This window comes from Nothobranchius furzeri, chromosome 16, assembly GCF_043380555.1.
Source record: "Nothobranchius furzeri strain GRZ-AD chromosome 16, NfurGRZ-RIMD1, whole genome shotgun sequence".
Taxonomy (NCBI): Eukaryota; Metazoa; Chordata; class Actinopteri; order Cyprinodontiformes; family Nothobranchiidae; genus Nothobranchius; species Nothobranchius furzeri.
Window position 1 is genome coordinate 45,990,537 of NC_091756.1, and position 16,821 is coordinate 46,007,357.

General features: G+C 40.9%; 2 long non-coding RNA genes across 3 annotated transcripts in view; both read right to left on the reverse strand.

Moving 5' to 3' along the window:
* LOC107387693 (uncharacterized) overlaps nt 1-16,821 on the reverse strand; it is a 68,625-nt gene that overhangs the window by 25,230 nt on the left and 26,574 nt on the right. The gene's annotated exons all lie outside the window — the stretch shown is intronic.
* LOC139063543 (uncharacterized) lies at nt 4,062-6,503 on the reverse strand. The gene is made up of 4 exons (XR_011516916.1): nt 6,346-6,503; nt 5,730-5,825; nt 5,560-5,647; nt 4,062-5,104 (listed from the first exon to the last, which is right to left on the reverse strand). It is a non-coding gene; the product is annotated as an uncharacterized lncRNA (long non-coding RNA).

Genomic DNA, 16,821 nt, shown 5'->3' on the forward strand with positions numbered 1-16,821 from the left:
TAATCGGAAGGTTGCAGGTTTCAGACCCGCTCAGTCGGTCACTGTTGTTGTGTCCTTGGGCAACACACTTAACCCACCTTGCCTGCTGGTGGTGGTCAAAGGGACCAGAGGTACCAGTGCTCAGCAGCCTCAACTCTGTCAGTGCATCCCAGGGCAGCTGTAGCTATCATCCCCACCAGCATTTGAATGTGTGAACGACTGAATGTATTGTAAATTGCCTTGGGAGTTCCAGGACTCTGGAAGTCACTATCAAATACAGTCCATTTACCTTTATACCATTGCTTGTACACTTTTTTTCTATCACATCTTGTCCTTCCCCTCACCTTTCTATTAATGTGCTTGGACACAGAGCTCTGTGAACAGCCAGCCTCTTTAGCAATGAACTTTTGTGTCTTGCCCTTCTTTTGCAAGGTGTCAATGGTCGTCTTCTGTACAACTGTCAAGTCAGCAGTCTTCCTCATGTCTCCTTGTGTGCTCCATCCCCCTCTAAGGATCCCCTCATGTGTCTCCTTGTGTTCTTCATGTGTCCCCTGGTCTGCAGCCCCTCCATATTATCCCTCCCAGGTCCTGTGCTGCCGTCGGTCTCCCCTAGTCACCCCTCTGCAGTTTTTCTATAAGGTTCATCTTTTCATTTAATTAGTCTCTTTAGTGCATTTCTTTCCCCACCGGTTTTTGTAGTTTTCCTTACCCCTTAGAACATTAGTTATTTAGCTTGCTCTTCTTGTCTTTAGGTTTTTGCTCTTAGGTCATCTTAGTTTCCTCTCCCTGATTAGTTAATTGTTTTGACTAGGTTTCTCTCCCCACGCACCTGCAGCTTATCTTCCACGCATCATGCCCGAGTGTATTTAACCCTGTCTGCATCTCTGTTTGTTGTTGGGTCTTTGTTTGTGTCACCCTTGTCTTGTTCCCCTCTCTAGATTTTGTATCTTTTGATTTTCTTATGTTCTTGGATATCTCTAGTTTTGTTATTAGGATTTTTTGATTTTGGTTTTTGGCTCCCTGCCGTTTTGGATTTATTCGTTAATAAAGGATTTTTACGTTATTTCTACCAACCCTGTGTCATCTGGAATCTCTGCATCTTTGCGTCCTAACCTCCTCTTTGCACACAACGTGACATTTGGGGGTGGTTTGAATTAATTAGCCAATTTAAAATATGGCACCAGTATTGAACCTTTTCACAATATTTTAATGTTCTGATATATATTCTAATATTGGGATTTTCATTAGTTGTCAGTTCTAATCATCAAAATTAAAATAAATGAACATTTGAATTATATCAGTTTATGTTTAATCCATGAATTTAATATGCAAGTTTAACTTTTTGAATAGAATTACTGAACCAAATCATCTTCGTCATGATATTCTAATTTTATGGCCAACCCCTGTACATATAGACTTATAGTGAAAGCTTTCCATGGTGTTATTTCAAGTACTCTTAGATGACAAGGACCAATGATAAGATGACATGAGGGAAAACAGAAAAGCATCCCTTTCTAAGCTACTCTTACGGAAAGTAGTGGGAAGGTAGATACATTTAAAATTAAGCTGTGGAGGAGCATTCAGGTAAAGTGTGTCACGTCACGAAATTGACTGATTTTAAAGATCCCACAGGTCATATGCAGCCTGGGCAAATAACCCTGGCTACTACAGGTTCTGTTGTATCTTCCCTTGTCAGGAGTCTGTGAGTCTACACAACTCAGCATTTTAATCAGATGACTTCATCAGCTGAGCGCAGCTTCATCAGATAATAAAGATGAACAGTAGCAGCCAAGGCTCTTCACAAGAGAACTGTTTTAGATAAATATTTATTCCCAGAAGAAAAGAAGATTTCATAATTAAAAGTAATCCATATAATTCAAAATAGTCATTGAATGAACTTTTGTTATGTAGAATTATACGCAATGAAATGTCTCATTAATGTGCTCAATGTTTTAGTAATGTTTACAGGATGAGGTGATCATTACACCAGACAAGAAGTAAGGCTAAAATTAAGAACGCATGACACATAACTAACCTTGTCCCTAGAATCAGAGACTCTGCGTCTCAGAGCGTGTTTCTGAGATTCTTGGTAAGTTTGGTAATAGATAACAGCGTGTATGTAAACCAGCTGCTCTGTTTTCTCGTCATTTGGGAGAGAAAGCGGGAGACTGGCCATCTCTTAGCAGATCTCTATCTCAGATCTCTAGCCCAAAAAGATTTTGACATGCTGTCAAAACAAAGTTTTTTGCACCTGCGAAGCTGAACAACAAGATCGTTTTCCTGCAGAACAAAGCTGTCTCAAACTCCTTCAGAGATGATTATAAGACACTTAGTTTTATTCATCTATCGTAGTGACCCAGAGGCATCTGAGGACTGATTTGGTCGCATCAAGGTTTCTCTACGAACCAGGTGCAGTGGGGTCGTCGGCTCCTGGACATCTCTGATCCAATCAGGGTCTCCAAATGGGTGAGGTAGACACAACGAGATAGCGTCTGCATGTGGTTCTGATAATAGCAACTTAATAGTTTAGATGCAAACCAAATTCTTTTATACCCAGAATGCACCTCTCTAAAGATACAGAGATTCTGATTCATCATCTCATATTCACATATAGTTTTTAGACACCCATCTTTTAGTTCCATCCACTCACAGGATAATAGTTTAAACAATATGTCAAGTCTTAATTGTTTGTAAAATAAATTCTTATTTGTTTGCAAACACTGACTTGTTCTTGAATCATAAATGAAGTGTGAATGATCCCTCAATAATTAAAATAATCCTAGAACCTTCTAATTAATCATCCTAAGACCAAGCAAGGTGATATTCAATAATTAATAGAGTATTACAGCTATCGGTCACAAGTAATGAAAATAGAAATAAATAGCTTTTAAAGCAATTTATTTAGCCCACATTACTCTACTATTTTCCATTACAAGTGTATTAATCAAATAATAGATTACGCCTCCCAAATGTTTTTGGGGTTTTAAATAAAATAATTTTTATAGTGTAATGTATATTAGCATAAAAATAGTACAGCTAGATCTTGCAAGATGTGGAAACCTTGACCATGCCAGTGTGTTGCAGAGGTAGTGAAATATAGCAGCAATGAAGGCTGTAACACAAACCTGGCCACTTTAACTTCTCTTTTTTAATTTGGATTGGCAAGTCATCTGCTGGGTGGCAGTATTTTATTTTTGAGTTGTTTTCTAAGTATCCGGCTCTGAAGCCGAGTGGCTCTCTATCATGTTTGTCAGGGGACATTTTATTGAGGAACACTGAATCCAGATTGGATGCTGGCTGCTCTCATATAGGGGGCGAAGATGGGGGTGTTTATTCAATTCAAATCAAAGATACTTTATTAATCCCAGAGGGAAATTAGAGTGGGAGCTTGTATTGGTGGAGTGATTAGACTGAATTTGGAAACAGCTTATTTTTGTTTGTCATTAGCAAACCATGCTCTCAGTTAGCTAAAGTACTGAAATCAGATTCTTTTGAAATGTGTTTATATAAACTGTCCATGTGTTGAATAAGCCCTTTAAGAAATGACAAACTAAAGTCACACTGGAGTTTTGTAAACAACTCTATATCCATGTTTACTTAAAGGAGACATAACATGCTTTTAAGTTATTCCTTTTTACATCTAAATCATTCAGTTGGGGGTCTAAATACAGTGGAACTGCAGTTCTTTGGTCTGATTTCCTCATTATTGTTGCTCTACAGACCCTCATCTACCCCTGTTCTGAGGAGAGTCTTGAGAACGAGCCGTTTTTGGGTACTGTCTCTTTAAACTGGAGGAGGAGCTGTAAACTCCGCCCCCCTCCATAGTGCAGACCTGTACTCTCCTCCCCCAGTCGGACTTTGTAGTTCTATAGAGAAATCATTATTTAGCATAGCAGATTTAGCATAGCATATTAGCATTTTTAAAACATGTGGGGAGGGTAGTTCATCAAGCTGTTTCAAGGCTGCTAACTCTCTCATGCATTTGTCTGTAGTCACACACACACACCCGTCACTGCCGACGGAGGGACCAGCTAGCAGGCACGTGCGCGCGCGCGCGCACACACACACACACACACAAGGAATGCTGCTTGCTTATTTATTTCTATAAAAAATGTTTTAAAAAATGATACAGCTCATTAAAACACCATTAAAAGAATACATTTTATTAAGATCTCTATCTATATATATACATACATATAATTATAAATAATTTTATAAGTAGTCTTATTTTATATTGGGTGTCTTAATGGCTGAAAATGGATAAAAAGCAGTTACATTTTAATTTAAAGATTTGAGATTCGAGTCAAAAATAAAGAACATTCCTCCAAATGTTCTTTAATGTGATCATTATAATTCTAATGCTTACAACTTTGTTTTTATTGTCTGCAATGCGTAGCCTATATCTTTATTAAATGTGTTTAGCTGAAAAGTGGTAATTCTCTCTAATGTGTACAGAGAGGTGGACATCAGTGCTGCAGTGAAATTCCCAGGATCAGTCTGCTTTGCTAACAAATATAGTTAAATCTTACCTGCATTCTAAATAAATACCGTTAGGTGAAAACATCAGTAGGCATTGAGTTATTGATACAATCCCTAACAGCCAGAATGGAAGAAGAGCATGCTGGGTCATCCTGGATCTGAGCCTGTTCTGTGTATTTACCTACAGGATGCAATAAATGTCTACAAGGCTGAGTTTGGACCATTACATCTAAAAGAAAACATACAATCAGTGATTTTTTTAAATTGTTTACATTAATATACAAATGTTCTAAGTATTAACCTCACAGCAAATAAGTAGAACAATATAATAAACAGGCTTTAGTAGTTAAACAGGCGTTGTGCACACAGGTGCTTTGTGTCTCGGTGCTGGTGTCTAGGTCTCAGAGTTCCTGTCCTCCTGCCGTCTTCTGTTGTCCTCAGGATACGGATTGATGTTTCCTGATGATGAGGGAGGGGCAGTATGTGGGCTTCAAACTGGTCCTGGATAACAGTGGGAGACCTCCGTTGTCTGAATACTGAGACCAGAGGGTTGGTGAGATGCAGATCTTCTCTACCTCATCTAGAAACGGAGTTGGTTCAGGGAAAACTTTTCCAAAGACCAGTTCCATGATGTCATCGTCATATTCTGCAATGATAGACGATAACTTTAATGACATATTTTGTTTACAAGCAGCTTTAGGAAAGTTGTTTCTTTAGCTTCATGTTTATAGTCACGTTTGTGTTTGTTCACAAGTTCACTTTGCTGCAGTGACTTCATATTCTTACAAATGTAATAAAATAGTGACACTAAAATTATACAAATGATTCCTTATGAAAGGAAGCTCATTAGAGAGCAGTGCAGACAGACTTACTACATGCTGCAGCTGTTTTTGTAGGCCAGCTGCTGCTGAATTTGGGGAAAGTTATTCTGCACACATCCAGATCAGATGGTCGATTACAGAAAATAATGTAATTCAATAATTTCTAAACAGATTAAACAAGTAAAACATCAAATAAATCACTCTGCTGTCATCAGACGGAGTGATTCAGGGGGTGAGGTGTTCTTAATGATGAGGGTGGCTGAGGTGTGTCATCACTCACTTTGGTCTGGTCCAGACCGTCTCTTTACTGGTGGGTCTCCTTCCTCAGTAGGTGACGTGAAATGCCAACATCTGAACGTTCTGTGTTCCTTAGAGGAGAAGAAAAGTAACATTAGCAAGCTGGCTAAATTATTTTTTACTAGCATCTCGGAGAAGCAGATCTTCACTTACCTAAACATCAGACCAGTTTGTCCCAGCTGAGCTCATCAGGGCTTTAGTCTGACAGCCTGTCAGTGAAACACGGCTCCAGTCTTCTGGATGTTGACTCTAAAAAGCAAAGTAGCATTTTTACTTTTGTTTTACAGCCGATTTTATCAGCTTTCCGACGCTCACGCTCATACAGACGGTGAGCTTTGCTGCGTCTGACTGATAAAGTTTTTATATATGCAGTGAGACAAAAAACTAACCTCACTCCACTCAGAGATTGTTCTTTAAAACTATTAAATCCACTGTGTTGACGCACTTTAATGACTTTGTCACGCTGCATTTTAGCTGATATGGGACTTTATTTACTGGATGCTAAGATTACATCACACTCATGTAGAATAACACACAGGCTCTCTGCTGCTACAATCAGTGGGAGGTTATCATCTGGTGTAAAAGAAGGCGTTGATCAGAAATCACGTTTTATTCCACGAAAATCAGCCAAATCCACATTGTTCTGGGTGCTAACTTTACTAGCATACTGTGCTAGCGATAGCAAGCCGGATGCTAACGCTTTTGTGCTGCTAATGCCCATAAATCTAAAGTAAAGTTTGTCGACATTTTAGAGTGATATGAAGCTTACCGCTCTGCTGCTGTGTCCCGGTGCTGCCACATTCAGATGCAAATGACTCCTTTTAGATAGATGAAGCCCTCAGTACTTACTAGCCTGGAGACAGGAACGAACGAACCACGCGCGCGCGCGCACACACACACACACACACACACAAACACAAACACAAACACACTACTTTTTCTTCTGTGTTTTTTTAGCAGGTAGTGTCATCAGCTCCTGGGTTTAAATACTGCCACACCACCCTTCCTTAAAACGAGGAACAGTTTTGAGCTGTGTGTGGCTAAAATAACCAGACATTCTGCATTTTTCCAATAGGACTACAAAAAATCTTAGCGAGAAGAAAAAATGGCGGATTGGCTCTGTGTTTAGCCGAGGGCCATTACCATATTTGGTAGTTATCCTGACTAAATTAATTACTGACGTAATGGATAATGTAAAAACTGAACGGGTGGACAAACATGCCCAAAACTTAATTATTAAATATCTAAATAGCAACTCCAGTGAATAATATAAGCCTTTTTGCTCACTTAGACACTTAAAATGTGAAACACACTGTGTTAATGGATAAAAAAGTGGGTTTTTCATGTTATGTCTCCTTTAAAGACACTACCTCAAACTCCATGGATTATGTCCTTGTTCAGAATTGCAAAAGAGTTTCAACAGTATAGCTAAGGTTTCCTTTTACTTTCCTCTTTGTCTTTTCTGTTCATTCAGTAAAGTGGATGCATTTTCAGACTGCAGTTACACAACTAAAACTGGATTTCTATCCTTTCATAAGTTTAACAAGTGGTTAACTGTATTTAACTAGAGATTATCAACAAAGGCTGGATGCTTATAAGAAAAACATAATGTAATATTTTCATTTAATTATTTTAACAAATGTTTAAAAGATAAGATTGTACCCTGAAAAGAGCTGGTTAGAATAGGATAGGAGATCAGATTCTATTTGCTGTCTTTCACAGGGGATACAAACAACATTTAATTCATCAAGATGCTGAAAACACGTTTTAATTGCTTCACTTACTGGAAAAGAAAGATGCATTGTAAAGTAGCCTGGAATAATTCTGGCTTTTGTGTCTTTTCAGGATCTGTTCAAGGACCCCTGACTGAAATATTGTGCATATGAATCCTCAAGGTAATGGAAAAGATGCTCTACTGACAGGCAGCAGAAACCCAGGGTCATGTTTTTCCTTGCTCACATAAATCTTGGCCTGCTCTTGCCCCCTGCCCGCCCTTCTCCTACATTTGCTGTGAGAGCCGTCTTTGGGCTATCTTGACCGATTGAGAGGCGTGATTTATATCCATGGGCCACGCAGGACTGTAGTAGAAAATTCAATTAAATGGAGGAACATGAAGAGAAGATAAATGAATTGGTGCCCCCACCTTTCTGCACTGCTCTTTCCCACAGTCCACATGAGGATAGATGAAATGCATTCCTATAAAATGATTTCATCCAAAGAGTCGATGTCGCAGCCTAAAGCTAATTATTTCAGCATAAATGTACATTGCACGTTTCTGTACATGAAAATTGGAAATGCAAACAAGAACATTCATTTTGCTTGAAGTGATAAAACACACACACAAAGATTAGAAACAATCAAAGATTGACAGCAAACAAATTTCTAAATTCCACAGGAAAACAAGAAGGAAGAAATGATACCTACCTCCAAGGGTTTATGTGCATCAAGGCTGATCCTGCACCTTGTGAAAAATCATGAGCAATGAAACAATTTTCACAGTTTTCTGTTTTGAATGTTTAAAATCATATCTGTCGCAATTACAATGATGGATGTAAGTCAGTGTGTGCTTTTTTTCTGTTGTGGAAAACCATATACTAAGAAGTACTTTGATTTGAGCTCTTGTGATCAAAGATCTAAGAGCACTACACTGATTTCCACAGGGACTCAGCACAGAGGAAGCAATGGTATTTAAACCAGGGCAAAGAGCAAGCACACCTGCAAACTGCACCCAAATTTTGGTTCATGAGACACCAAAACGAGATTTTCCAGGTTGTCAGAGAAAAGCCATTGTGACATTTAACACTGAAGAGGGGGAAACCAACAATATGTGTTTAAAATACTCCATCCATCGACTTCCAGCTGCTTATCCGAGGTTGGGTCGTGGGGGCAGTAGCCTAAGCAGAGAGACCCAGATTTTCCTCTCCCCAGCCACTTGGGCCAGCTCCTCCGGGGAAATCCTAAGGCTTCCCCTGGCCAGCTGTGAGACATAGTCCCTCCAGAGTGTCCTGGGTCTTCCCTTAGGTCTCCTCTCAATTGGACATGCCCAGGAAAACTCACCAGGAGGCATCCAGGAAACATCCTAACTAAATGTCTGAGCCACCTCATCTGGCTCCTTTCAATATAAAGGAGCAGGGGGGTCTGACAGAGCTTCTCACCCTATCTCTAAGAGAGAGCCCAGACACCCAGCGGAGAATACTCATTTTGTCCGCTTTTATCCGCAATCTCATTCTTTCGGTCACTACCATCGACATATATGGACAATGGGTTTCCATAGACTCCAATAACACATTTTTGAGGAGAAATGGGAGGTGGCCACCACCACCATTTTGACTGTGTCATCGGTTCAGTCAAGCCCAGATAATTCCACAAAAGGGAAGAGAGGTGGAGCTGAGGGTGGGGCTGTAAGGCTGGGATCAAATGATGACACCCGGTCGAACTAGCTACAAGCTAAACTGATGCTAATCCAAAGCTAACGCGGAGGTGGGAGCTAAGCTAATGGAGGTAGCTACGTAGCTACAACTGGAGCTAACTCTGTGGAACACCAGTGACCTGAAGCTCACACGGAGTTGGTGTGGAGGTTTGGGGCGCTTTTTCATGAAAAATATCTTTCTGTGAATAAAAAAAATTTAAATCAGTAAGTTTATAAGTTATTTCCTTAATGAAAATATATTTTCCTGTGAGCAAGTTTTCAATATTTTTAATGTACCGTATTTTCCGCACTATAAGTCACTCCGGAGTATAAGTCGCACCAGCCATAAAAAGTATAATGAAGAAGAAAAAAACATATAAGTCGCACTGGACTATAAGTCGCATTTTGGGTGGAAATTTTATAATTTTTCTTACAAAATCTGAGACCAAACATTTCACATTGCAAGACAAGTACCGGTAACAATAACATAATAAACAACGTGGGCGCAGCAGCGTGCCACGGTCTCCAGTAGAGGATGGCGGTGTTTGAAACCCTCCCAGCGGGACAGGGGAGCTCATTCCTTGGTCGGAGCCAGCCCGCAGCAGCGCACCATAGGCTGCAGCAGGTGATGGCTGGGTAGAGGAGCTGAAACCTGGGCCAGATCCAGTGTGCAACAGGCTCCAGCAGGTGATGGCTGTGGGTTTTTTATTCCCAGGGGGGCAGGAGAGCTCATTCCTGGTCAAGAGCTGGCCCGCAGCAGCGCAATATAGCCTACATAATTTGGTATATAAGTCGCTCCGGAGTATAAGTCGCAGGACCGGCCAGACTATGAAAAAAAGTGCAACTTATTAAAATACGGTAGTTATTAGTATTTGAGATAAATTAGCAGGCTAAATACATTTCATATATTTTTAAAACTTATTACTTGTTTGTATCTTGCACAGCCAAGTAGCCTTTATTCTGGACTTAGTACAATTCACCAAAAGTAAAGAGACATTATACAGATGAAGAAAGCACAAGATAACTTACTGGAAGAAACAGAATTATCATGAGAACCAGAACAAGAGAGCCTGATAACAGTCATGTGAAAATAACAATTAAAAAGTATGTATGTATAATAGAAATAAAAATATATTAAAATTAGTGTTACTCACTGTGATCCGAACAATAAATCAGCCATAGCTGATTAGCAATCATGAAATGAGGTCTGGGAGTTTAAGTTTCATTCTTTTATTAAATTTTTTTTCTGAGATCTGTTAAAAGGTCACCATGGCAGCCTGTGTGTCTTCAACGTCGGCTACACAAAACAGCAAATGTAAGTACCAAATACCTGTCTTGACCATTTCATGTATGGTTTTGTACTTTAAACAGCTAGGCCAAACCTGATATGTTTTTCTCCATAGCCATTTGGATCATTGGAGACAGCTACATGAGGTGTGGTGCCCAGAGAGCTGCAGAGACCGTCGGAGACAACCTTGGCCTCCCTGACGTTTGTGTCTCCTGGTTCGGTTGGGGTGGAATGAGGTGGAAAGACCTTCTCCCCTTCTTTTTCCACTCCCTGTGAGGAAGAGCAGCTCCTCATGTCCTTCTCATCCACTGTTGCGGCAATGACATGGGGGTGGTCAGCAGTGTGGAGCTGGTCAACATGATGGAGGACCTGCACTGGCTTCACCTTCTACACCCTCATATGATGATCATCATGTCACCCATCACCCAAAGGTGTAGATGGACGGCAAGTGTAAACCCTGCGAAAATTGAGAAGGCAAGGAGGTTTGTCAACTGTGTTATGGCTACACTTATTTCTAGCTTAAATGGTGCCGTTGTTGTGCATCCTCACATCAGAGATGACAGTCCAGGGACATTTGTCAGACAAAGTTCATTTCACAAATAGAGGAAATTATATTTTGTTAACTAATATTGCCGATTGTTTTAATGGCCAGCTCCAAAAGCAGTGAAAGACTTCCAGGTGGGAGTCTCGCTGCTTTTGAATTTTGCCTTTAGGACAGATTTATTTTCTGGCAAACAGGATAAACAAATCCCTGACTGTTATAGCTAATGTGTTGTTGATATAATTTATCTATAGCCATAACACTGTTTACAACTCTGTTTTTCCTTCACAACCCAATGTTCCACTCACTCTGTGTCACGCTGTGCTGTGTTTGTGCTGGTTTGTGCTGCAAAAGTTTGTGTTTGTGCTGATTTCGCTTTAAAAATATTAGTGAAAGGTTCAAGGTCAAAAGGTCAACCAACTACTGGTCTAATTTCAGAGACTAAAAATCGCGGAACAGTTTTCAGGCGAGACCGAGGCTCAAACTGAGACTACAGAGGCCTTTTGATGCTGCGGCAACATGGGTCTGATGCTCATTAATTATACAGAATTTTAGACATTTAATACACTTAAACAGAAGAGTGACAAAAAATTCACCCCCCTCAGAGTTGTCATGAGTGTAAACTAGATCAATTAAACCAAAAACACGTTTTGGAACCAGGCTGTAAACATGTTTATTTCTGCTGTTAAATTGGTATTTTTAACATGGGAGTCAATGAGGATTTGCTTGCTTCTGACGCCAGTCCCCAGTGGATGAGGGTGGAACTGAAATTTATTTCACTTCCGCGTTGGCCTCAATTTGAGTCCTGCATTGTGGGGGCTTGGTCACTACCCAAAGCCCATAACCATAGGTGAGGGTAGGAACATAGATCGCCCGGTAAATCAAGAGCTGGTCCAAATGGCTGGGGAGAGGGAAAACTGGGCTTCTCTGCATATAGACTGCTGCCCCTGCAACCGAAGCCTAGATAAGCAAATGAAAATGGATGGATAGATGGAAAAAATGGTAAATGACTTGTATTTGATGTAGCTCTTTCTTAGGGTTCTACAGCTTTCCAAGGCACTTCAGAACACATCTTTCACCCGTTCACACACACACTGGTCACGATGAGCTACAATGTAGCCACAGCTGCGCTGGGGTTCACTGACAGAAATGAGACTGCTGAACTCTGGTGCTACCGGTCCCTCCGACCACCACCAGCAGGGAAGGCAGGTTAAGGACACAACAGAAACATTCTCTGGCAGAGGCCAGGATTGAAACAAAAACCTTCCGATTACTGGACAACCTTTTCTACCTCCTGAGCTACTGCTGCCCCTAATATAATAAAAAATAAAACGAATAACACCACAAGTGTCATTAAAAACAACTCTCTACTCTAAGTTCAACTTTCATGTCAGACACATTTGTCAGAGACAAACTATTTCTTTCTGTTTCAGTCTCCCTTACATTTGATCCTTAAACTTTTGATCATTAAGCCTTCCGTTTAGGCCTGACCTTTCTAAACACCCAGCCAGACATACATCTCCACACATGAAAATAGGATCAGCTCAGCAAGAACACAAACAGTCTGTAGCAGAACTCACCGTTTCCTTCAGAACAGAACAGCCTGCATGCGTTTTATAACAGTATTTATATTGCTGGCTGCTTCACCTCTAATCACCTCTGCTCGACTTATCGGCTGCATTTGACACTGTCAACCATGTTTTCCATTTGCCCACACTCTCTAGCATGGGCATCACAGAGAAAGCACACGCCTGGTTTGAATCGTACCTCACAGGACGATCATTCAGTGTATCTTGGCTTGGACAATCCTCTGCCGTGCACCATCTTGCCACAGGAGTCCCCCAGGGCTCTGTACAAGGACCTTTTCTCTTTGACATAAACACCACCTCACTGGGTGAGATCATTCGATCACATGGCTTCTCCTACCACTGCTATGCAGGCGACACCCAGCTCTATCTGTCATTTCCACCGGACGACCACACTGTCTCTGCACGAATATCCAACTGTCTCTCTGACATATCAAAATGGATTAAATCCCACCATCTCCAACTCAACCTCTCTAAAACTGAACTACTTGTCATCCCAGCAAAACCATCCATACAGCACAATATCTCAATCCAAAACGACTTCCTATCTCTGGCTCCTTCAAACGCAATTTGAAATCTGTGTGTTGTGATTGATGAGCACCTGACCTTTAAAGATCATGTTGCCTCTGTTGCTTGTTCATGCTGCTTTGCGCTGTAAAACATACGAAAGATCAGACCATACCTAACACAAAATGCCACCCAGCTCCTGGTGCAATCAATCAAATCAAAGATACTTTATTAATCCCAGAGGGAAATTAGAGTTTCAGTACACACAATTCAGAGATCAGACATACATGGACACGGCACATGACAAGAATTGGTGACTGTGGTTATTCGCAACCCTGAGCCGCGCTACCTTAATAGAGATAAAAGGGTTACATGAGGATTGGTTCAGGTGGAGGGAAATAAAAGGCACTTCAGAGTTACCCTCCACCGGGAGGGCTGCTTTGCTCTGCAAATAAACACCTCAGACAGATATGCAACAGACTTCAGACATCACACAACATAAGTGTTCACTAGGTGGGGTGGTGGGTTGGGACTATCCTCACTTCAGTTCCTGCAGCCATGATAGAAGCAGCGCATGTCACCTCAGTGTGGATAGGGGGAGGAGCATTGAGGGTTGGAGGGTTGCAGTGACCCTGGAACGTTTCAGCGGCATTCCCGCAGTCCCACCCAGGCTGGGAAAGGAGACAGAGTTGAGTTGCCATAGCAACGGCACCTTCCACATATCTTCTGAGGGGGGAGTTTTCGTTGGAGCCTTGCTGGCTCAAGGGCGCCAGGTTCCGATTGGAAATTGTTTTGGGGCCAGACAGAGATAATTTCCTCTCTGTCTTACAGTTTGTTGGTCCTCAGCCTCTCAAACTCCCAATAATGGACATTAATAAATCCCAATCTGTGCTGATTCTTCCACTCTCTTCTTGATGGCATCCATCTTTTGTGCCAATGAATGAATCTTGGCCAAAGTTCCAAGCTTACGATTCATCTCGACAATTATGTGAGTCTGTGAATTTATGGATTAATCTACTGTCATCTCCCGCCTCTGTTGCTCGTTCATGCCGCTTTGCGCTGCATAACATACGAAAGATCAGACCATACCTAACACAACATGCCATCCAGTTCCTGGTGCAATTTACTGTCATTTCCCGCCTCAATGATTGCAATGCCCTTCTAACTGGTCTTCCACACTGTACTGTGTGACCTCTTCAAATGGTCCAGAATGCAGCGGCATGTCTGTTCTTCAATCAGCCAAATAGAGCACGCGTCACCCTTCTGTTCATTGAGCTCCACTAGCTACCGCTAGCAGCATGCTTCAAATTCAAATTGCTAACACTAGCATACAAAGTCCGAGATGGTACGGCTCCCATCTACCTGAATCCTCTTGCAAAGGCTTGTGTCCCGGCCCGGCCGCTCCGGTCATCACAAGATTGTCGGCTAGCAGTGCCTACACCACGCTCAGGACAATCCAGGCTCTTCTCATGCATCGTTCCACAAATGTGGAATGACTTACCAAGCACTACCAGAACAGGGGCTTTCTTTTCAATTTTCAAGAAACTAGCATCTTCTAAACTAGCACCCTCCCTGAAACCATCACCCCTCTCTACTGTCCACTCCTTGTTCCCTTCTCTCCATGATTGATGTCAAGTTGTTGTTGTTATTGTTAGCCTCAAGGGCAACATGCCGATTATCACTTGCAAGTCGCTTTGGACAAAAGCGCCTGCTAAATACATAAACATAAACATAATTTTGCTGAAGCACTTTTAGACCAATGCATTGCAATGAAGCAAAGGCAAAGTAGGCTTCATCATAACTTATGTATTGACAATCCCCCCATTCCCTCACTCTGCCCCCCCCCCCCCCCAAAAAAAAAAAAATATATATATATCTTTTACTGGTGAACAAAATACTTTATTTTTTGTTATGTAGTGCCATGGTTGTTTTGCCTCCAGTGAGCCATTAGTATATGACTCCAGAAGCCCTTCCTCTACAAGGAGGTTTAAATTTGTACAAGTGGAAATGAGGACACTCATCCAAGCTTTGCAGACCCAGGCCCGTCTCCCTACTCAAACAGTCTGAGCTAATTTATACTCAGTGATAAAAAATACATAAAATAAAAGCTAGGAGTGGTCCCGGGCAAGAAATTGCAATAAGAGGTGTGGCATAATTCAGGATAATTTACAGCTGAGTGACAAAGGGGAAAATGCTTCACCAGGATGTCAGTCAAATCATTCCTGTCATCAGGAATACCTTGGTGAGAAAAACATTCAAGTTATCCACCTTTTGTTGTGTGTGTGTTATTTTCTTTTCTTTTTTTTTACTTAGCACTACAATAATCAGTTCCTTCATTCAAGCCTTGATTACAACCATTTCAAGAACAATGGCTTCTTAGGAATAAAATTATAATTTTTCCACACCTGTCATTTGGATGTTGGCCTTATTAAGCTTTGCAAAATATTCATCGACTCAGAAGTCTAAATGACAAGCATGAAAGAAAAGGTACTTTTGATTTCTGCATTCATTAAAAACAGGATCTAGATTTAGACTCTGGCTAGTTGGTCACTACAGGATTTTCTGATGTTCTCTGAACTGATCATACCACTACGATTCTGCCATTGGTGTGGTTTTCTGTAGGAATGGCATCACTGATGAGATGCATAGTATTTAGATGCTGTGATTAATCATTTTGACCCAATCAGATGCTTCTTTTTCAAGCGTTTTCTTATTTATTTATTTTAAACTTTGCTGTCTTTTGGTAATGGGTCAAAGGTTTGATTGATGGACTAAATGTTGTTAAATTCTCTAGGTCCCTAGTCTTCACAAATCATCAGTGAATATATCATTTAATTTTTTTTGTTAGAGTTAATCTTTTCTATTACTTTATTGTCAACTGAAGTTCTGTTCATTTCATAGTTGTCCATTGTTAGAAAAAAATTTCTACCCTTTAAATCAGCTCTATTTTTGCAGTTTTTTTAATTTATTTTTTACTGCAATTCAAATTATTTTAAAGATGTACAAAGCATAAATTGACATGAGCCATTCAATACTGTAAGTTGAATTGAAAGTGATACTTTTTATGTTAACTGAGGATAAAAATGCATTTTCGAATATGTCTTGTTTTTCCAACATGTTGGTTTTTTATAATCATAAAGTCTCTGAATGCCCAAGGGTTGATACTGCTCTACTGCAGTTAGCAGATTGTGCATTTCTCTCATCGCATACAGCCACAAAAATATGCATATAGACAGCAAACTCAAAAACAAACATGCAAGCAAATACTTATGTAGACAGTGTACACAGGTGTTCACACCCCCACAAACACAGCCAGACGCTGCTGATGCAAAGGTGAAGAAACGAAAGCTGTCGTTGTGTGAGGTGAAGATAAAGGCGCCATTCCTTTCTTCACTCCCACTGCTCCATATCCATGGCATCTGCTCTGCCCTCATTAATCATGGGAGAGGTGAGAAGGAGGCTGCCACTTGAAATAAGGCTTCATGAGTGCATGGAGTGCTGTGGACCACATCCTGGCATTTAGGCTGTTTTTCTTTTGGTTGCCTGTGTTTTATAAGCCATCTTTCCTCAAGGCTGCACTGCTTGTTACTTTTGTTTCATACACCGAGTCACATAACTGGCTCAACATGGGTTCAGTACCATCTGTTAGGGGATTTCACCCAGTGACCTAGTGGAAAACATGAAGGCTGTTAACCCCCTGCACATATGTGGCACTTAACCGAGGCATGACAAAGCAGTCACCTCCAGGTACAAGATCCCACAAGGGTTTGCTGCTTTCTGCAGAATGCTACTGATGCTTCAAAGACACCAGCGAACCGCAAGGTTGTACTCCCCCTAAGTCATGTAGGGACAAGCGATGTGTGCATCACGATCTTACATTTATCTGTTCATTGTTTCAGAAGAAAATGAAATTT